Consider the following 24168-nt stretch of genomic DNA (forward strand, 5'->3'; position numbering starts at 1 on the left):
CATTCATTTAAAACACATAGAAAACCCTAACCCTACTGGGATGTTGTAGCTGCCACCCCCTCTTCACCCTCCAGCCGCCTCTCCTAACTCCCGACGCCACCACCTCTGTTGAGGTCATCAACCACCGGACGCCACGCCTAGCTCGTTTCTGTTCCACCAACGCGTCACAGCCCTAGTTTCCGGCGAGAGCAAGTCGTCGACGAATCCTGGGGGTGCTCGCTGCTACCGTTAAGCTCCATCAGTTGAAGACGAAGGCGCCGTTAGCCGGCGGTCAATGCAGCTTCGGTCCACGACAGCCTCCGCTCATCCTCCTCACCGTTCTTCCGGTGTTATTTCTCAATCGTGACTGTGGTTCTGTATGGCTCAAATATGTCGCTCCGGTCGTTGTTTGCCGCCCCGAGGGGCTATTATGTTCATAGGTTGGGCCTTTTAACGAGTAGGAGCCGTGAAGAACCACCATGGCAGCCGGCCATGGTGGCTGTCACCGCAAACCTCCGGTGTACCGCCTTAGCTGCCGTTGTGTTGTTGCTGTGAGCCACCAGGTGGATGGCATGGATCGTTTCTCAAAGCCTTAGTGTGGGTGTATGTTCTGTTTGGCCGGAAAGCTAAGAAAAGGCCACCACCACCACCGTGAGGTGGTGGCTGCCGCCATATACCATCGCCGGCCACCACAAGGTGGCTGTGTGTGTGTGTGCGGGGGTGTTAGTTTAGTGGGTGTGTTATTTGAGTTTTGTGTTGTATGATGTAATCGTTAAAGGATAATGGAAAGAAAACCCTAACCACCACCGTAGGGTGGTGGCCGCCGCCTCTTGCCGCCACCGGCCGTCGTGTCGGGTGGCGGTGTGCTTCGCATTTGTGTGTTTGATTCGTATGGGATGCATGAAACCCTAGTGGGCCCAATGAAGCCCTAATGGGCCCAAAAGAACCATACTTTACCTAATAAAACCCTAATGGGCCCAATAAGGCCCAATGTGATCTAAAAACCCAATCAATGGACTAACGGGCTAATATTGGGTTGGGAAACCCTAATTAGGTTCTGGAAAACCCTAATAGCATAAACCCTAATTTTGGGAATTGATCGGCACGCACACGAGAATTATTTAATATCTTGAAATATTAAATAATAGTCATTGGCAAATTAATGTAAGGCAACAATGGACTTAATAGATTAAGTCCTAAATGGGTTAAGTAAGAAACACTTAACCCTAATCATCATTTCATGTGAAAGCCCTAATCTTACTCGGGCCTTGAGTTGGGCTTTCCTATTGGGCTTTGGTGATTGGACTAATAATGGGCTTTCCAAGAATAAGTAAATGGACTAAATAATTGTATGGGCTTTAGGATAAGGCCCATGTGAGAGTCTTGGGCCCAATTTGGAAAATTGGGCCATAAATGGGCCATAATTGGGCCTTTATGATTATGTGATATTGGGCCATGGGAATTGGATTGGAATAATTGGATGAGCCTTAAGGAAAGACCATGTAGAGGTCTGGGCCCAATTTGGAAAATTGGGCCATATGTTGGGCTTCGGCCCATTACTTGACTTTTGGGCTTTTGGAGTATGAGTTGGACTTTGAACTTGGAACCCGATTATTAATTGGGTATTGTTTGATGTTGACAGTTCGGGAATCTGTCAATCAGCAGCTGGAGTGTATCTGCAGGACCTCAGCAGTGCCAGGTGAGTTATCCTCATTATATCAACAAGTTCTAAGGCACCAAGGCCGGCCCTTTATGGATTGTATTCGGATTATTGCATGTTATGCTTACTGGTTTACATCCTGGTAGTTAGGATGGTGATATGCTATGCTTTAGTGACCCGGTTGGGTCGGTATCCTGGTATATAGGATGATGCTATGTTAGTGACCTGTTAGGTCGATATCCTGGTTATAGGATTGTTGTTATGCTTTGTGATCTGTTAGATTGGTTTGACTGTTATATATATACATGCTAGTGTTATATGATATCTATGTGCACATGATTGTCCTGGTTATAGGATGATGCTATGTTAGTGACCGGTTAGGTCTGTATCCCGGTTATTGGGATGTTGCTATGATTGGTGATCTGTTAGATCGGTTTGACTGTTATATGAAATGAGCTAGCGTATGATATTTATATGCACATGTTTGTTTGGTTGGGGGTTGGGTTGAGGCGGTCCTGCCTTGTGCTGTAGGCCAACATACCCAGGGCGGTCCGGATAAACTGAAGACCCTGCAAAGGGATTCAGTCAGGCCGAAGGCTCGGAGAGCGGTCCAGATAGACTGAAGGCCTGCGAGGCGGTCCAGATAGACTGAAGGCCTGCGAGGCGATCCAGTCAGGCTGACGGCTAATTATGCATGCTGTTCTGTATTTGTTATATGATATGGTTATATTTGTAAGGTGTTGGTATTTTGGGGGAACTCACTAAGCTTTGTGCTTACGGTTTCAGTTTATTGTTTCAGGTGTTTCAGATGTCTCGGCAAGGCAAAGGCGTGATCGTACACATCCTCGTGTTTTGGACTTATGGTCTCTGGGAAACTCTGATAATAAACCATTTTGGAAATACAAGTGTAATACTTATTGGTTTTGAAATGTTTCAAAAAGTTTTAATTTGGCTCGAATTTTATGGATGTTACAACAAGTGTCACGCTCTCCCTACAGTAGACTCTGGTTATAATACAGGAACTTTAGTATGTACTGTGGTAAGTACAGTGAAGGAATGTCTCACAAAGCCGCATTAACGGTTTACGTGTAGTATAATGGAAAGCCATTTTGTAATGTGGAAGTATTATCCTTCTATAGTAGTTACGTGGTGTAAAATAATTATGCCTTTAAATAATTATTTTACTATTGTATCCAGTAATGGTAAAATAGAGTGTATGTCCTATAAACTATACCTAGTATAGTTTATAAAAATGTTTCATTGTACTAAAAAATCATTTGTATGAACATTATCATTTTTACTATGATAATAAATTGGAATGAAACAATTATATATGTATTTTTATATAATTATACCCTTTTGCTCAACATGTTAGCAAAGGGTTAAAGTCTTATAAACTATATTTGTAGAGTTTATCATTGTAATCAAATTGTACACACACACACACACACACATATATATATATATATATATATATATATATATATATATATATATATATATATATATTGTAAAAATAACTAATGTAACGGTTTGAATATTAACACAGGTTTTCTTGTGTTTTACTTGTACCCCCCCCCCCCCTAAAACATAGAAAAATCGTGAAAAATATAGGGGTATGAACTCACCTCATGTGCGTTCTTGGCTGGATAACGAAGTGAAAGTGATAATCTTCATGTTAGAACACTTAAAAGTGTTCGTGTCCTACGAGTATTTAACACACGATATTGTGTGTAAATTAGTTAAATTTACATGTAAGTGTTGTATAAAATACTTGATTAAACAAGGAATACTTATAAAGTTTCCTAAAAATCAATTGAAGGACTAGCTTTCCTGGGAAGTTTGAATGTGTTTCTGGGTAAAATTGTTGAAGATTTGAAGGTGTTCTTGAAGATATATGAAGATTTGAAGATACTGATCTCGTTTTTTAGAGAAAATGGGGATAGTTTTTGAAGTGTAAATGAGAATTATGAGGAAGGTTTTCGATCATGTATATATATATGGGGTAAAAGTGATGTGACATATGCATTGAAATGTGTAATTTATCACATTGGGAAAAGCATTATCTTATCCAAATTGAGATTTCGGCCTCAAAACCACCGAAATCCCCTTGTTTTCGGTCTAAACTCTAACCGAGAACAACAAGTCTTTGGTCCAAAGGAGATCTTGACCTCGCAAGATCTCAGTCTAAGGGTTTCTCAGTCCAAATGGTTCTCGGCCATGACATTGATTTCGGTCCTAAGTGTTCCACAAATGGTGATTTCGGTTAGCATGTGGTTTTTGATTTTGGATTCTTAAAACGGAAAACTTCCAAAGCAAGGTGAATTTTTATGATTTAATTTTAATTATATGAAGTTTGTTTGACTTGATTGACTTTGGTTTGACTTGCTTGGCTTTTATTGACCCGAAATAACCGGTTGTTACATTATCCCCCGGTTAGAGGGAATTTCGTCCCGAAATTATTTCTAAAGTGGGCACTCATGAACTAGGGAAGAGATGCAGGTATTTTTGTTTCATATGATCTTCTCGTTCCTAAGTGAATTCAGGTCCTCGTTTGGCGTTCCAGCAGACCTTCACTATTGGTATACAGCTTTGTTTCGTTCTCTTGATCTCCCTGTCCATGATTTCCACAGGTTCCTCTACGAAGTGTAGACTCTTGTTTATTTCGATTTCATCGAGTGGGATTACCAGATTCTCGTCGAACAGACACTCTTTAGATTAGACACGTGGAAGGTGGGATGTATGTTACTGAGTTCCTGCGGTAGTTGAAGTTTGTAAGCCACCGGGTCGATTCTAGCAAGAATCTCGAATGGCCCGATATAACTTGGATTTAGTTTCCACGTTTTACGAAACGTATCCTTCCTTTCCAGGGTGAGACCTTTAACAGAACGCGGTCACCAACCTGGAACTTCAAGGGTTTGCGTCACATATCTGCATAGCTCTTTTGCCGATCCCTAGATGCTTTTAGTCGTTCCCGAATTTGGACGATCTTCTCTGTTGTCTCCCTTATGATCTTAGGGTCGGTGAGAGTGCTGTTAGGAACTTGCCTCTTGGCTAGTTGTGTGTCACCCACTTCAGCCCAACACAGAGGTGATCTGCACTTGCGGCCATAGAGGGCTTCAAACGGAGCAACTTTGATGCTAGTGTGATAACTATTGTTGTATGAGAATTCGATGAGTGGTAAATGGGTATCCCAAGCTTTAACAAAGTCTATCACACAAGCTCTCAACATGTCTTCCAATGTTTGAATGGTTCTCTCGCTTTGCCCATCAGTTTGAGGATGGTACGTTTGAATGGTTCCTAAGGACTTCTGTAGTGATTGCCAAAACCGTGAGGTAAATCTACTATCTCTGTCGGAGATAATGGATATTGGCACACCATGAAATCGTACGATCTCTTTAATGTACGTCCTGGTTAGCTTCTCCATCTTGTCGGTCTCTTATATTGGTAGGAAGTGTGCGGATTTGGTTAACCTATCAAGGATTACCCAAATGGTGTCAAGACCCCCATTGTCTTGGTCAACTTGGTTATGAAATTCATGGTTATCCGCTCCCACTTCCATTCGGGTATATCTGGTTGTTGTAGTAAACCTGAGGGCTTCTGGTATTCTACCTTGACCTTGGCGCAAGTCAGGCACTTGCCCACATAGGTAGCGATTTCTTCCTTCATGTTTGGCCACCAATAAAGTTTCTTGAGGTCCAGGTACATCTTGTCTGAACTAGGATGAACGGAGTATCTGGTCTTGTGAGCTTCGTTTATAACAATGTCTCTGTATCCGCTGAATCTCGGTATCCAGATTCGATCCATGAAGTAACGAGCTCCGTCATCCTTGACTTCAAGGTTTTTATCCGTTCCTCGCAAGGCTTCACCTGCCACATTCTCATGTTTCAAGGCTTCCAGCTGAGCCTCTTTGATCTGCATGGATAGGTGTGAATGGATGGTCATGGTTAATGACTTTACTCGGTGGCCCGGGTACTCTTTTCGACTAAGGGAATCTGCTACTCGTTGGCCTTGCCCGGATGGTAGCGAATCTCGCATTCGTAATCATTTAGTAGTTCTACCCATCGTCGTTGCCTCATGTTAAGTTCTTTTTGGTCGAAGATATGCTGAAGACTCTTATGGTCCGTGAAGATTGTGCACTTTGTACCATAAAGGTAGTGCCTCTAGATCTTCAGAGCAAACACTACTACTCCCAGTTCGAGGTCGTATGTGGTATAGTTGACCTCGTGAGTTTTAAGCTGTCTCGCAGCATAGGAAATGACCTTTCCTCGTTGCATAAGCACACAACCTAGCCCTTGCTTGGACACATCGCAGTAAACCACAAAATCTTCTGTCCCTTCTGGGAGGGACAAGATCGGGGTGCTGCATAGGGCTCGCTTTAGTGTTTGGAAATCAATTTCTTGTTTCTCCTCCCAGTTAAAGGTTACCCCCTTCTGAGTCAAAGTGGTGAGTGGTTTTGCGATCTTGGAAAAGTTTTGTATGAACCTTCTGTAGTAGCCAGCGAGGCCTAAGAATTGACGAATTTCATTTGGAGTTCTTGGTGTCATCCAGTTTTCGATTGCTTTGATTTTGGAGGGATCCACATGTATCCCTTCCTCACGGACCACATGGCCTAGGAAATCCACCTTTCAAATCTAGAATTCGTATTTCGATAACTTCGCATACAACTTCTCTGTCCTTAATGTTTCCAAGACTTGTTGCAGGTGTTGACTGTATTCTTCCTTACTTCGTGAGTAGACTAGTATGTCATCGATGGATACTATCATGAATTTTTCTAAGTAAGGTCGGCATACCCGATTCATCAGGTCCATGAATACCGCGGGTGTATTTTTTAATCCGAAGGGAATTACAATGAATTCGTAGTGACCGTAGCGAGTTCTGAATGCGGTCTTGGGAATATCTCCCTCCTGGACTCGCAGATTATGGTACCCGGATCTTAGATCTATCTTTGAGAAGTAACTTGATCCTTGTAGTTGGTCGAAAAGGTCTTCGATTCGAGGTAAAGGATATCGGTTTTTGATGGTGAGTTTATTTAGTTCTCGGTAGTCTATGCACATGCAGAATGATCCATCCTTCTTCTTTACGAACAAGACCGATGCTCGCCAAGGCGAGAAGCTTGGTCTGATGAATCCTTTGCTTAGCAGTTCGTTCAGCTGACTGGACAATTCCTGCAGTTCTGTCAGTGCTAAATGGATGGGGATTTGGCTACGGGGGTAGCCCCGGGAATCAAGTCGATTCTGAACTCGACTTGGCGTTCGGGTGGTACTCTTGGAAGATCTTCGGGAAATATGTCGGGGAAGTTACAAACTTCGGGAATATCCTTGATGTCTTTTACCTCTTGTTTCTTATCCACCACGTGGGCTAAGAAGGCGTAATATTCTTTGCGAAGATACTTTTGAGCCTTGACGCAAGAAATGATTTGAAGGTTCGTGTCGGGTTTGTCGCCATAAATGACGAGGGTTTCGCTATTTGGCAGATTAAGGCGAATGAATTCTTTCGTAACACAGGATATCGGCATGGCGAGGACTTAACCAATCCATGCCAATGATGACACCAAAACTTTTTATTGTGACCGACATTAGGTCGATTTGGAAAGAATAGTTGTTTAGTGTGAGGGTACATCCTATGTATATATAGTCAGTGCTCTCTGCCTTTTCGTTTGCCATTTCTACGGTGAATGTGTATTTTAGTGATTGAGGATTTTGTTTTAGTAAGTGTTTAAATTTATGGCTCACGAAACTTTTCTCTGCACCACTATCGAAAAGTATGCATGCATATGAATTGTTGAGGAGGAATGTACCGGTAACCATGGTAGGATCATTCACGACCTCCTCGTGCCCCATTGTTAGAACTCTACCCACACCTCCGACATTCCTTGATTTTGGACAATCCCTCTTGTAATGCCTTGTTTCACCACATCCATAGCAAGCCATGCTCACTCCGGCATTAGTGGCTTGGGTGGTTTGTTGCGTCGGTGCCTTACAGAAACGGGCAGTGTGCCCCTTCCTATTGCAATTATTGCAGTGCATCTCTCGACAGGCTCCATAATGATGAAAGTTGCACTTGTTGCATTTTGGGAGGGTTCCAACATATTGCTTGGCGGGTGCTGGAGCGGCAGGAACAGTAGCAACATGGACTGCCACAGTTTGTTGTTTCTTTGTGGGCTCTTGTGATGACTGGCCCTTCCTTTTGGTCCAAAACTTCTTTTTGTTGTCACTTCCTTTGGGTTGCTTGGGAGTGGGTGTAATAAAGCCTTGGCGGACTCCATGATCCACAAGTGTTTGTGTCAGGCACTTGGCACTGTCAAAAGTAAGTGGGTTTGCAGATATCACGTTTCCTTGAATCTGGGGAGATAGTCCCCAGATGTATCGCTCCACATTTTTAATCTCCGGGGTGACCATACCGGGACATAATACTGCTAGATCGCTAAATCTAGCAGTGTAAGCTGCGACGTCGGAGTCCTTCATCGTCAGGTTCCAGAGCTCTTGCTCTAGCTTTTATACTTCACCCCTCGGGCAGTATTCTGCTAGCATCAGAATTTTCAAGTCTTCCCAGCTCATGGCATTAGCCACTGGGAGAGTCAGCGATTTGACATAGTCGTTCCACAAGGAGAGGGCTCTATCCATGAATGTGCAGGCTGCGAATTTGACCTTGCTAGTTTCTGGGCATGCGCAAATTTCGAACACCGATTCTGTTTTCTCGAACCACCTTGTTAAAGCAATGACACCTCCGGTGCCATCGAAAGACTTTGTTTGCCATTCCTGAAGTCTTTGTAGGAACATTCCCTCGGGTATCCCTGGCTATCACCTTGGTTGGTATTGTTGGTACCGCCTCCAGTCCCACTGGCACTATTTGTGCTGATTTGTGCCATGGCGGCTGCCACATCTGCTGTTACCGCAGCTTGGAAAACTGCAGTGTCCATCTGTGGAGGTGGTGGAGTTGGTGGTGTGTTGTTGACACGCCTGAGAGATTTACGTGGTGACATTTTTCTGCCATAAGGTTTAAAGATGTTTTCGAATTAGAACATCTTAACTATAGGCCTGTAACGACGTAAATTTTAAAACAATTTTTCATTTTTCATACATGATAAAACTCATATAATATTCTCAAAATCTCATGTGTCAAATGTCATCATAATAAAACATATCCCAGAATCTCAAAACATAATCCTCTGCCAGTGTGTACAAATCATGTCGGCGCCTTCCTGCGATCCTCGCTGGTACCTGAAACACATATCACATAACACGGTAAGCATAAACGCTTAGCGAGTTCCTCAAAATACCACATACAACACATAAGCCACTCGAGGCTATAACTCGGTATGACCCTCCGGTCAATGTGTCTCAGCGGGACCCTCCAGTCCCGTGGCTCGTTGGACCCTCCGGTCCGGTCTAGCTCGTTGGACCCTCCGGTCCGGTCTAAATCGTTGGACCCTCCGGTCCGGTCTAAATCGTAGGACCCTCCGGTCAGGTCTATATAACACATGGCATACATATATCACAAGCAAATAAACTCAACATAAACATAACACATAAGACCCTCCGGTCTGCACACAGTTACCACTCGAGGTAATGTATAGTGAGAAGACTCACCTCGGGAAATCTCGGAAAGTCTCGAACTCGAATATCTGATCTAGCCTCCGCCTAATCACATAAAGTAATTATATCTAATTAATACGGCTCTCAAAGGCTAGACTAATCTCTCCCTATATCCTCTCAGAAGGGGAAAAGACCATTTTACCCCCCCAATGGTCCACTGTCCAAAAGTTGACCGAACCTTAAAAGTCAACCCCAGTCAACGGTCCAACTTTGACCAGACTCGTCGAGTGCACTCGGGTGACTCGGCGAGTCCATACGTGTCCTCTGAATCCTCCTAAGGCCTCACTCGAATCGTCGAGTTAACCTTTTTCTCGACGGTTACCACTGATCACGAATCGTGGTGCAACACGATCCGACTCGTCGAGTCCGCTCATGGACTCGGCGAGTTTCATCCATGAGAATGCTCAAACGACCTCCTGAGGTCAGATCTGTTTCTCTAACTTATAGATCTGGCCTTCTAACACCCAATAATCACGTAAAGGTCTGAACTTGGTGTCCATGCATGGCATTTTGGGCATGAAATGCCAAGAACATGATTTAAATGGGGTTTTCACTCATAAATACCATCAAGGCTGAATAAAGCAGGAACCTTTGGGTGCTAGAGACCTCCTAAGGTCCAGATCTGGAGTTCAAGCCTCCTCATGAACCCCAAATCCTCAAAGTCCCAAAAAGAAAGGAAAAGAAGCCCTAATCTTCAAGATGAGAGATCTACTCAAATAAAAGGGAAATGTTCGAACTTGATACCTTTAATGGAAGCTCTTGGACGAATAAGCAGTAGATCTATTAGCCTCTTCTCAATCCTAGCTTGGAATCTTCTTTTCTTTCACCAAAATGCACTCACAACTCTTAAGTAAGGCTCAAGACTCTCTCACAAGCTCAAGGGGCGATTAGGGTTTCTTCTCAGAGAGGTGTGGCCGCAAATGAGGCTATAAGTGCCTTTAAATAGGTCCCAAACCAGGGGATCTAGGGCTTCCACTTACAGCGCCTACTCGGCGAGTCTACTCTTGGACTCGTCGAGTAGTTCATTAAACTCACGCGGCCACCCGGCTTCTACTCGACGAGTTATAGCACCAACTCGTCGAGTAGATCAATGATCCTCAAAAATAAATAATTAAAAATAACATACCTGAAAATCCAGATGTTAGTGTGTTCTTCCAGAAAATCCAATATTTTCTTTTAATGTGAATTGTAGTCTTAAACACCCTAAGACTGAAAATGTATAAGTATTGCTGTATTCTGAAGTAGTATAATGTAGTTTTATATCTTTATAAAACCATTTAAATGCATGTTTCTAGAAATATAAATTGTATTGTACTGGAAAATAGTATAATGTAATTTTATCTAAATAAAATCATTTGAATGTATACTAGCCCCATAAACCAAATGTTTTGTTAATACCCCTTGTGAGTTATTATAACCATGCTAATAACTTGATGGCCTGCTATGACGTTCTTCAGACGTCGGAATAGTACGGCATTTGTCACCCCAGACCTGCTGGTCTAACTGTAGTTTACAGTTTAGGTGCGCGATTGTTAGTCCCGTATAGTAGTTAACGGTTTACGTGTAGTATGTACTGTGGTAAGTATAGTGAATGAATGTCTCCCAAAGCCGCATTAACGGTTTACGTGTAGTATAATGAAAAGGCATTTTGTAATGTGGAAGTATTATCCTTCCATAGTAGTTACGTGGTGTAAAATAATTATGCCTTTAAATAATTATTTTACTATTGTATCCAGAAATGGTAAAATAGAGTGTATGTCCCATAAACTATACCTCTTATAGTTTATAAAAATGTTTCGTTGTACTGAAAAATCCTTTGTATGAATATTATCATTTTTACTATGATAATAAATTGGAATGAAACAATTATATATGTTTTTTTATATAATTATACCCTTTTGCTCAACATGTTACAAAAGGGTTAAAGTCTTATAAACTATATTTATATAGTTTATCATTGTAATCAAATTGTACACACACACACACACACACACACACACATATATATATATATATATATATATATATATATATATATATAATATAGGCTTAGTACCTAAGCTTAGGTGGTGCTGTAATGTATATTCCATATCCCCTTTATATATATATATATATATATATATATATATATATATATATATATATATATATATATATGAGATTAGGTTATTGTATTCTAATTAATTATTGTGTGTATGTAAGGATGAATGTAGAACAATGGTTTTAGTTATTTTATATAATGATTTACTTATCTTTAAATTAGGAGACACATGTTTAAATTAGGAAACACGTGTTTAATTAATGAAAATTTCGGATTTTAAGGGATATTGATCCTTTTAATTTTAAATTCTGATTTTTTTTAATTAATTCATTTTTAATTCTAACATAATTTTTAATTTTACTTGAGTTTATTCTTTTAGAATGCAGTTCTGTTAGAACGATATTCTATGAAAATGCCAGAATATATTCTGATAGAGTACATAATTTGATTGAAGTAACTTCTTGTAGAAAAACAAAATTCTTGAACATTCAGTTGAAATATAACTTGATCCTTATATATTCAAACATTGTAATGCAAATATAGATTCATACATATTTTTACAGAATAATAGTCTAAATAACATCCTTAAATATACAATTATTAAACAAATAGATTTGATTACTAAAATTAATTAATAGATAACATTAAAAATTTACCTTATTTAATTAATTTTTAAACTATCTTGCCTAAATTAAAGAGATTAATTAAATATTTATTTAATTACTAAAATTAATTAATAGATAACATTAAAAATTTACCTTATTTAGGTTTTGAAATGATTGGCTCACATTGATTCCTATATCCACACAATATATATATATATATATATATATATATATATATATATATATATATATATATATATATATATATGGTTCAGCAATAAAAAAAATTGATTTCTTTCTTTTTATTTTGCAACTTCTTAATGACACACTTCTTTTTTTACTTATATTTTATTTTCATTTTATATTTAAAAAAAGACAATCCAAAATATATATATATATATATATATATATATTCTAAGAATAATTTAGCATAACAATTAATGTATTTGCAGGTGTTCTATTTTTTTCAGAAAAAAATATCCATTAATTAAAATAATTTCATTAAACAATGCATAGACATATATTTGTTTTTAATAGAAATAACAGTTTATATAATTTAATATAAATATAATTATTATATTTATTATAATAAAACGACAAGAAAATTAAAACATTTTTAAATAAAAAAATTAAGATAAACAAAATAATAAATCATAATATTAATAAATAATGATTTTACATAATTTATATAATTAATTCTATATTTTTGTAATTTATATAATTAATTCTATATTTTTAAATAAGTTGATCATTTATATTTTACTAAGTAAATCTCAAAATATAATATAACAAACAATAAAAATAAGACATAATTTTTAAAAGAAGAAGAATAAATAGAAAAGGACAAAGAAAAAAAAAAGGAGCAAACGATGGTTTGGTTTGGCAAAAAAATGTATATATGCTTATTTTTAGAATAGAAAGTAATGATTGTGTGCACGATTTTTAATATTTAGTTTAAAAAAATAGACTGGTGTGTAAAAAAAATATCAACACCGAATTTGTTTGGCCTCTTGGAACGATGAGCCCTAGATGGTTGTCCACGTTGCCCTCTATTGGGAACGGCCATGTACAAATTCCCGCAGATTATACTAACAAAATAGATCCAAATAGCCCTACTTTCCAGAAAACAACACATAATTAACGGAATTTATCTAAAAAATTCGGTTCCAGCTAGAAAGAGTATATATAGTTAACGTTATAGAGAATCTTAACTCAAATTTCCCTCCCAATATTTTCTAAGATGGGAGTGTTGAATGGATATGTCTGCCAATGTCACGTATGTTTATCATGTTTCCGAAGACGCATATAAAGCATACACGACAGCTGACCTATACATACATAAAGCGTATGTGGAGGCTGAGAGTAATTTGAAATCTTATCAGCTCCATAACCAATCAAAGTGTAGTGCAACCAATCAAAAGGCAGTGGAGTTGGGAAATTGGTGTTAATGGTGGGATGGTGGTTCGTATCTTGGAAAGCAAGTGCGCCCCACAGGATCGATGAAGGTTCCTGATGGGACCATGGTGTTCCCTTTCCCTTTTTATGGAAATTAAGGTTTATACCTATTTTAGAAAGTTTTTTTTATGTCAAATATATTTACAAAATGATCCATTTCTAGACTTAAATTTATTCAATACATTTGACAACATAAATATATCAATACAATTTTAATATGCTTATTTATCAATCTTAAACATTTGATTATTTTTTCTTGAAATATAAAAAATTCCTTTAAGAACAAGAAATGTTTTGAACATAATCAATATAGTTATATTCTGTAACGATAACATTAAGAAATGATATCTTGTTTGTAAAAAATGTATTCTTTTTTGGCAAGAATTCACTGTAATTCAAATTGTGTTACGCCTTTTCTTTTAATGATTCAGTGATATTTTATAAAACCATTTCATTATTAAGAAACTCGTACCAAAATTGGAAATAGCGTTAGAAACTTTACTTCATTTTGGTTTTGAATAAACTTCACATAAAGACAAATAGATGATATGGTTGCTTTCAGTTGCAAACTATTTAAAAGCTGATGTTTATAAATTATTATTATATAATAATTTATTAATAGATATTGGTATATTCATACCATCTACAGTATATCTGTGCAATTTCATCAATACCATACATATAATTTGTTAGTACCATATTTGTGCAATTTCAACAATACCATCCATATAATTTGTTCCATATCTGTGCAATTTCACCAATACTATCCATATAATTTGTTAGTTCAAAGTATAGTAGTTTAAGTGTAAAAGTTCCACATATCATGGTTTAAATTTCAATATTTTAATATATTGTTAGTGTTCAGATGATATATATATATATATATATATATATATATATATATATATATATATATATATATATATATATATATATATATATATATATATATATAATATTTTAAAATGAAAATTTGACTTATCAGGATAGTTACATTTTCGTTTTGTTCACAGCTGGATTTTTTTTTATACACATCAAGATAACAAACTTGTTAGAAGTGTTCACATATGACCATTATGACAGGTTGTAGCAAGTTACAGTCGGTCATAATGGTCATATGTGAACACTTCCAACAAGTTCGTTACCTAGATGTGTACAATTTTTTTTTATCTAAATATGAACAAAACGAAAAGGTAATTACCCTAATAATTCAATTTCTTTTTATTTATTTATTTTACATTCTAAATTTGATTTCTATAAAATTTAACCTAAATGGTAAATATTTTTAAAACCACGTCATTTTGATAAATATCTTTTTAAAATACACTACTTTTATATTAAAAAAAACCTCCAAATTTGACACGGAAAAAATACATCGTCATTTTATAGAATTTTATTGTTTAAAATATTAAATATAAAAATTAAAATTTACTAAAGACTAAAAGTAGTAGAGATGGAGTCCAATAACATGAAATAGAACATTATTTTCAATGAAGTTTGTTCCATGTATTACATGGATTTAAAATACAAAAATATATACATCGATAACATTGTTCTTGTCTCATATAAATAGAGTTATTTGATAATTATGCTACCAAAAAGGGCTCCCATTGTGACCAATTTAAATACTCATAAATGATCATAAATATTGTTTTAAGGAAATTTAACTAAATATATTAATATTGCAAAGATTATGATTGATGACCTTAATTAGAGGTTAATTACCTTTTCGTTTTGTTCACGTCTGGATTGGTACACATCTAGGTAACAAATTTATTGGAAGTGTTCACATATGACCATTATGACCGATTATATTCGGTAATAATGGTCATATGTGAACACTTCCAAAAAGTTAGTTACCTATATGTATACAAGAAAAAAAAATTTACCCAGATGTGAACAAAACAAAAGGTAATTACCTTAATAACTCAATTTCCCTTTTAAAATTGATTCTATAACTATTTTATATATTTAATAAATAAATTAGTTAGTTAGTTATGATTAATAGTTATAATTTAATAATTAATCACCTTGAATATAAGTATTTATAATTTAAATAATTACATAGCCAAAATGAAATTTATAGGAAAAACATTTCAATATACTCTTATAATATAATGATGTAACTTTATTTGTAAATTTTATGTCTTAAACTATATCAAAATATGCCATGTTTATATATTTATCTTTTTATCAATTTATATGTTTGCTTTAAATATGCCATGATAGGATCATGATGATCAATATTGTAATAGAAAATGAAGTGATAATTGTCATATGTGCTTATGCTTACATCCTATATGTCGGGTTGGAGAAGTGGAAAAACGTAGTTTTGGGGAATAGTTAAATGATATTCATATGAGCATCCCGAAGGACCAACAAGTATTATTAGGGGGACCTAATTTATTGGTCATAGTGAAAGGGAATTTGATGAGTAGGAGGGAGTGCACGACTGTTTCAATTTGGGTAATAGGAACGACGAGGGTCGTATGTTACTTAAGTTTGTAATTACACATGATATGGTGGTCTTCTTCTTTATAAATATGGATGCACACTTGATTATATTTCAAAGTGTGGGACATTACACCCAAATTGACTACCTCCTGGTACAGGCCAATGGACATGTATTGACTGCAAGGTGTTTTTGGATGAGATTTGTGCTTCGCAACACCAATTGTTTTTCATAGTCTTTTGTTTAAGTAAGAGTGCACATAGATGTAAGGTAGCTAGACCCATGATTCTTTTGGAAAATGTAAATGGAGAGGTAGCTGGGGATTTTAGGGATAGGTTTACTGCAAAATTGGATATTAGAGCCACTCACACGATAAATATATAAATAATATAGTATAGTATAACTGAAACCATCATAGAGGTAGGCACAAACTCCCTTGGGATTTCAATAGGGAAGACCAAGGAGCATAAAGATTCATGGCGGTGGAGTAAGGAATTAAAAGTTATGGTCTAGGCAAAACAATCTTGCTTTAAGGAGTTTTAATATGTAATGATGATAGAGAAGAGTAAGGGAAAATGAAAGATATAAGGAGGACAAATGTGAAGCAAAGAATGTTGGAGAATGGTGCCCATAGCCACAATCAGTCGGTCATATTACTACAAATAACAATATCCTTTTGGGTTAATTAACTAAGATAAAGATAATTATTATGATACCTGATATTTATCTATTAGGGTTTAAGCCATAGAGAAAAAGAGAGAAAGAGAAAGAGAAAAAGAGAGAGAGAGAGAGAGAGAGAGAGAGAGAAAGAGAAAATTAGTCAAAAACCATAGAGAATTCGGAGGTGCTCTCAGAGATCCAGAAAAACCCTAATCGATTTCCGCACGACACGTAGCTCCACCCACGTGTCGCATACAGTTGATCCAGATTCAGATGGTGGTGATTTTTGATATGCTACTACTTGGGGTGTTTTCCAGTCAGTTGTTTGATTCTTGGATGCGATTACAAGAGAGGGATTCTATGTTGGATCCTCCAAGTCTGATCAACCGGAAAAATCAAATAAGTAAAAGAATTTATGTGTATGTTTTTTGTTCATCTTGATTTTGTTTATGTATTAGTTGCCTAGATCTGGTAAACATAAGTCCTTTACTTGTTAGGATTAGTTATTATTTCCGCTGTCCATTTTCGTTATATAAAGGACTCACATAACCCAACAAAGAAAACAATGGATAAAGTAAAATATATGGCATACAAATAGACATACAAGATATTGGACTCAAAAGAAGGAGAAAAGGAATCTACAAACTCACTAAATCTAGAGAGAGAATGAAAATAAGTATATGAATCATAAGGTATATTAAGGACGACAACATATGATTTTTAGCAAAAGAGAAAGATATTAAAAGGACATAGTTTAGTTGTTGTAATAGTTTATTTAATGAGTCTACTTTGTTAGTTAGAGATATGATTGTAGAAGGCATTGTAGAGAAACATCATAAGACTAAGGATGATCCCAAATAAAGATTAGGTGTGAGGAAATGAATATGGAATTAAAGATGATGGGGAAAATTGTTAGTATTTGATACCGATGTATAAAGATTAGTATGAATCAAATCCTTATTTTTGTATGTTTGTGCCTTGGAGAGGATGTAATACCGCGGTTGAAGAACCCTTTTAACATTATTCTAGAGGCAGACTAGATTCCATGCAATTGGGGATCTAGTATTTGATACTGATGTATAAGAATAGAGGAGACGCATAAATTTATGGCAACTGTTGGGTTTTCCTCAAAATCGTTTTCCTAAAACGCTAAAAGTGGCAACGGAAGTCTAAAAATAGAATAAACTTAAAACTCTTTTTAACCCACCAATGATCATTTTGAAAAGCATGGAAATATTAACACAATCATAGACGGAGAAAGTCTTATGACCTTTGAAGACTTTTATTCCTCTCGGGAGGTTCGAAGTTGATGAAGATGACAAGAAGTTCCAAAGTAGAAGCTCTTTATGGATATCTATCAAGCAATGATACACCACCAAAGATGCTTAGCTTCACTTGTATGAAGTGGTTCTTAAGCCATTAATTTTTATACTAAATAAGCCTTAAAGGAGAAACAACTTACGAACACTTAGTTCCTGCACCAAATTGAAAGAAAGAAGAGAGGAGAGAGAAGGATTGAAACCATGAAATTTGGCAGCCAAAAAGAAGAGAACTTGTGATAAAAAAAATAGTTAGTTTTGATATCTTACTCCCTTTTAAATAACAAGAGACATGTACTAGAGCACCATACTTTCAACAAGTCAAAGCATGGTCTTCTATAACATGTATGGAGTGAAGAAAGGAAAAGACAACACACTAACTCCAACTCATATGGGAGTTAATGGTTTTGAGACAAATTTCAAGGCCAAAGATTGTGTTTCACCCTTTATTACAAATTAGCTAGTTATATTCCAACTAAATGATTACTCAAAATGTCCATTTAATTTGTACATAACATGTATATTCATACCTTATGAATATAACTAGTTTTGTTCTCTTTTATTATCATTTCCTTGAAATAATAATTTCTCAATTAGTTGTTAAAATATTATTTTCATAAAATAATAATTTTCCAATTAAATACAAGTTTTGATTATATTTATTAATAATCAAATTACTCTAATAAATAATCAATAAGTAGAAAATTGCTATAAGGTGTGACCCTATATGATCACATGTCATTAGCAAATATCATTCTATAATGTCTCTTGGGCATAAAGACTCATCATAGATTGATATAGACCATGGTGAAATTGTAGCAATTTTCTACTTATTGGATGTTGATGAATGAAATTCTTCGTCAAGTATGACTATTCATGCTTAGCTTAAAGAAAATACTTTATTCATGGGTCTGACTAAATTTAATTTGTGTGAATTCCACGAATACTACCATCCCAATATTTAACTTTATTCTAAGCATAGTTAAATATCTTGGAGAATATGATTCGTGTTCTAATGTGATTTAGAGTCTATTAGCTTGATTAAGTATACTATTGAAGTTACAAAAGTTTTCTAAGTTTTCCCTGAATGGAAGGACTCAACATAGTTTTTCAATGAACTCATTCATCTAATTGTAACACCAAGTTATACGTATAATTGCTCTTGTGATTTTGGCATTTAAGACTTAAAAACATGAGATCCTTGGTGGCCACGGCATGGTCTTGTAATAGCCATGATATGGCCTCGTCCGAAGGAAACATGACTTTTATTTAGGCACCAAGACGTGTCATGGTGTTGGCCATGATGTGGTGGCGGGCAACATGTAAAACCCTAATTTTTCGGGCCTTAAGCCCTATTTAAGGGATATGATGGCTAATGTGTGCTCAACCTTAGCCTCCATTGTTGGGTTTTGAGCATTCTAACACTCCTATGGTGTACATGCAACCCTATAAACCTTGGATCTATGTTTTCCCTATTATACATGCAAATATTAAATATTCCAAGGTTTCATCCTAACTAGCATATTATGAAGCACCTATACTACAAAGTTCTAGTTATATGACATACCTTTTGATGTAGCTTGATGTCTTCAAGCTTTAAGAGCTTAGCCCCAATAGTGTGGAAGCCTCAAGTGGAATCACAAATCACCAAATCACCTTGGAAAACCTTTAGAGAATATGGATACTTGGCTCACACTATGAAATCGGTTACTGCCCTCTTTAGTGTATCCACACTAGCCACTAGCATAATTTCATGAACCATAAGACCCTTTATATAGTGTGGAGGATTATGGTTAAACCCTAATACCCATGACCTTTCATTTCCTAGGATCCATGGGTTAAAGCTCCATGGACTATCCATGAAGACTTAGCCCAACCTAAATGAACTTGGCCCACTACACATATATATATATCTAAGAGTCCATATTCAATTAGTTCCTTTTGATCACTTAATTAATTATAAATTAATTTTTGATCAATACTAATTAAATAATATGATTATATATTAATATATTAGAACTTATAATATATTAATATAAATCATAAATATACTATTCTCAAAAGACTATCCATATAAATTGTGTCGGTGAAGTGCAACCCAAATGGACCATGCCGGGTCGGGTCAAGTACATACCAAATATAGTTATGGACTTAGACATTAATCCAACAGTCTCCCACTTGGATAAGTCTAAAACTATTATTGAGTATGACTTCAAAAACCAACTGGCAATCGTAGCTCTTAAAGCCGCTGTCGAACTCTGATCTTGTCAATGAACTCTGACCTTTGTCAATGACTTGTCCATTAGATAAGGGATCATATATTCCTCCATTCTAGATATCATATGGACTGAGACATGGATTATCAATCATTATCTCTGTCCATTTGTTGTTTCCCGATTTCCGATTTATGATGACTGACTGATTGAACAAATCAAATCAGTCCTGGCTTGGCCAAGCACTCACATGTGTCATCACTAAATCATCAAGGGGCCCACAGATATCGCTTTTATCCCGAAGGTAAAAGGAATGGATAAACTTCGACTCATATGGCTTGTTCTACTACTTGTTGAATCATACACAAAGGCACGTTTTATAACATCGAGTTACCAAATGCGTTTTCGTGCAATCAATGTACAACCAACTCATAGTAACAACTCATATCTCTAGGTTTGAAGAATATAAGATATTATCGTCTCATGATCACTCGTGATAAAATCCATGAAGTGATTCAAATGAGCGCGGGTTGAATCCAATACTCAGAACTTATGAGCACTCATGAGTGTTGTAGCACCACTTTGTCCACCAACTTGGACCTCTACAAACCAACCCATGACAGTCTTGATTCATATCTACTTCCAACATATGACCGACTGTGGATGGTTTGAATAACTTAATCATTCAGGAAGAGCGACTTAGTTATTCTGGAAGTCATGCAAAGTGAAACACAAGAATAAATGAATCAAATATGGTATCAAACCCTATGAATATAAATAAACACTTTTATTTATCACCATACTGATTATTCATTATTCATTGTTTCGGTTTTATCAACTTTATACTTGAATTAAAAACACTAGTTATCCCATGCTCCAAGCATGTACACTATGTTTTTCTTAAACAATAGCTTTGCCATACACCAAGTATGCACTCTATGTTTGTCTATGATCCTTACTTTGTGAAATAAACCAATTGAACATAATTTCAATGATTCTAATTTCACACTCCCAAATCCTTATCGAAAAATGTAAGAATTTCAAATTCCTATCATTTATCGAAATTTGTTTAGATTTTAAACTTATATGCACTGACCCTCCTGTAATGAATATGTACAAAGTCACAAAGACTTGTCAACAGTCATTATAAGGTATTCCAATGGAGATCAACTCCATGGAAACTAAGTCTCATATTCAAAGTACATTGCTTTGGACATGCTTCTTGCATTAAGTTTTCTAATCTTACACAGATAACTTCCACCTATGGAGACAACTCCATATTCTCATTTTGACTATCACTTCTGAATAAGAGATGCCTCTTTTCAGAATATGTCAATATGGTCCTTCCAAAATTAGCACTATACTTCCAACTGTCCCTGAGCAACCAATCTTTGGTAAACCTCAGATTGTCCTCGACAATTGCTTAATCATTTTAGTCATATCCAATTCTAGACCTTTTCCCTTCTTAATGCCTCTGGGCATTTGGAAAAATTTAGAAATGACAAATATTATAGCACATGCAATCGATCCTGCACCCAAAGCAAATGGTACACGATTCATGATGTCTCACATAAAGACATGATTCTAGACCAGTCTTTTGCTACAATATTTTTATTTTCCATGTTTTCAAAATTTGACTATGAAGAGGGATGCCGTAATCATAATCGAATTTTGAGAACGCAATATATAGAATTTCCTTAAGTTGAACCAATCCAACATGAAATTCATATATATATATATATATATATATATATATATATATATATATATTCTTGACTAAAGATGATTAAGGTCTCAATCTAAGCCTTTAGAAATGAAATGAAGTATATCCTCTCCCTTAATTATAGCAAAACAACTTTTTCAATCCCTGCAGCCTCACGAATTGAAACTTTTGTTTTCTATAATTAACATTGCTAACTTGCAACACTAACAATAATTATCATGCTCCTACTAACATGATGATTATTAGCATAACACTTATGCTCCCACTAGCTTTGACATGTACTCAGAAATCAGCTGGACTTCTAGAAATCAATACTTTATTGACTTTCTTACCAAAGTTCAGATTTCTGATACGAGATGATTTGATAAAACTTTATCAAAATCATACACCTTTCCTTAGATAACATGCATGTGTGTCTAAACAATTTCAGAACTATGAAAAGGGATGTCGTAATCATAGTCTCAATTGTTTAGACCTTTTGCCATCTGCTTCAAATCTATTTGGTGGAAGTGTTTCCTCACCATCATTTTCATGAATCAGAGAGAAACCTTATGACCCTTAGATTTTATGGTGTATGTGTTCTTATCCAAGTGAATCGTCAAAACCATAGTCACAAGACAAGGATAATGACAAATCCAAACTCATATGGACTGAACTTATGCAATCTTAACTTCTTGCCACCTGGCAGTACAAGGCCTGCCATTGCTTCCAAGTTGTTATGCAACCAATTAAGAACTTTCAGAACTCCTATGCAAAGCCAACTTTAACTGGAATGGGCACAGAATATGTCAACACGATAGGTTATAAACCTCAAGTCGTGTGCTAGTGAAGAACCTTAGGTTTTATTCTTGATTAGTTCTTGAAATTCTTTTTAGGATCTTTAAGACTCCCACTATCCTCTTGACATATAAGACTATCTTGCCAAATATTCAAGAGATAGTGCGGATTCTTTATCAAGACAAACACTTCACACCATTGGCCTTAGTTGGTCTTTGTTTTATCCAAAACATCACAACTTACCAATTTCAAATGTACAAGAGTAGGACACTTTTACTCTTACATTTGACAAGTGTTTTAAACCTTTCTTTAAGATATGTCACTCAAGTTACAATCTTGGAGTATGACTCTAAGAATTGTTTTGGAACGAAGTATGACTCATCTTCCTGATCTAACAATTTCAACAATTGATGACTCCTCTTCTTAGTCATAAGAATGCACTAAGATGACCTTTAGAGGACTAATTGTGATATGATTTCTAAATCATTAAGATGATCACAAACATGATACTAAAGTACTCTCCCATCTTTTCATATTTGAGAAACTTTTATCTTTCTGCCTAATTTGATTCTTCTCATTCGTTCTGCCATACATTGAGACTTTTCCAATGTTTCAGAATTATACTTAAACTTGTAAGTATAACCATATTTACTAAACTTTAGTAAATCAAATAGTCTTAACGAGCTTTGTGGTGGACATGACCAGTGCACAAGAGTGTGTACTCGATCCCTTTAGTCCTTCACTTGACTCACACATCCATGTGAACAAGTAATTAGTCTTGATTTTCCAATGCTTGAAAGTTCTCATTCATGATACTATTCAACTTGCATGATTCCAAGTTTCGGTTCAATTGAAACTTGGGCGATGAGGAACTTTCCTGATTTGGTAAATTTAGACACTACCACAAATGAAAGAATCAAATCCATTTTCCAATATTACTGTCAGTGGAATCATATAAGCAACAATTTTCCACAAATGCCATTGTAAGGATACTTCAAATAAATAAAATTAAACAATTTTCTTTTATTTTAAGACTTTGCGGAAAAACTTATCCTTACAATCCACATGGAAAATTGTTGTTATCTATTCCTTAGCAATATATCATAACTTCTTAAGCAACTGCTCAAAATTTTGATGCGATCGAAATCCACCTTCGCGATCAGAATCAGCATATACTTCCTTGAAGATTTCTCTCTATTCTTTGATTTTTAAAACATCAACATGTGACCCAGTCACATCATGTAATGAGGATCTCAGAATAGAACTTAACAGAGTTAGATAATGGGCTCTACCTGATGTAGAGTCAAACTTATTCACTTTAACATCCTTAGGTAAATTTGGCAGCTTTGCAATCAACGCCCCTTCCTTTGGCAAAATAAACATATGGACCCTTTGGTAATGGGACTATCTCAGACTTAGCCTTTCTCTTTACCATTTGGTCAACCGGGTTGACTATGGCCAATCCCTTTCCATTGGGAAGAGAATGCTTTTTCTGGATTTCCAGTGTCACCATTGTCACTGTCCATAAAGTTTTTGGGAAGTTGATCTTCTAATCAAATTTGCTTTACTATCGTTCCAAATCATTGCTGATTCAGCAGCACCAAGCAAATAGATATGATCATTAAGGTTCATGTCATAGTCTGTTTCATAGTAGTCCCAAAGGAACTCACTATGTGACTTAGAAAG

Source organism: Lactuca virosa, chromosome 2 (assembly GCF_052849685.1).
Source record: "Lactuca virosa cultivar CGN04683 chromosome 2, Lactuca_virosa_CGN04683_v6, whole genome shotgun sequence".
NCBI lineage: Eukaryota > Viridiplantae > Streptophyta > Magnoliopsida > Asterales > Asteraceae > Lactuca > Lactuca virosa.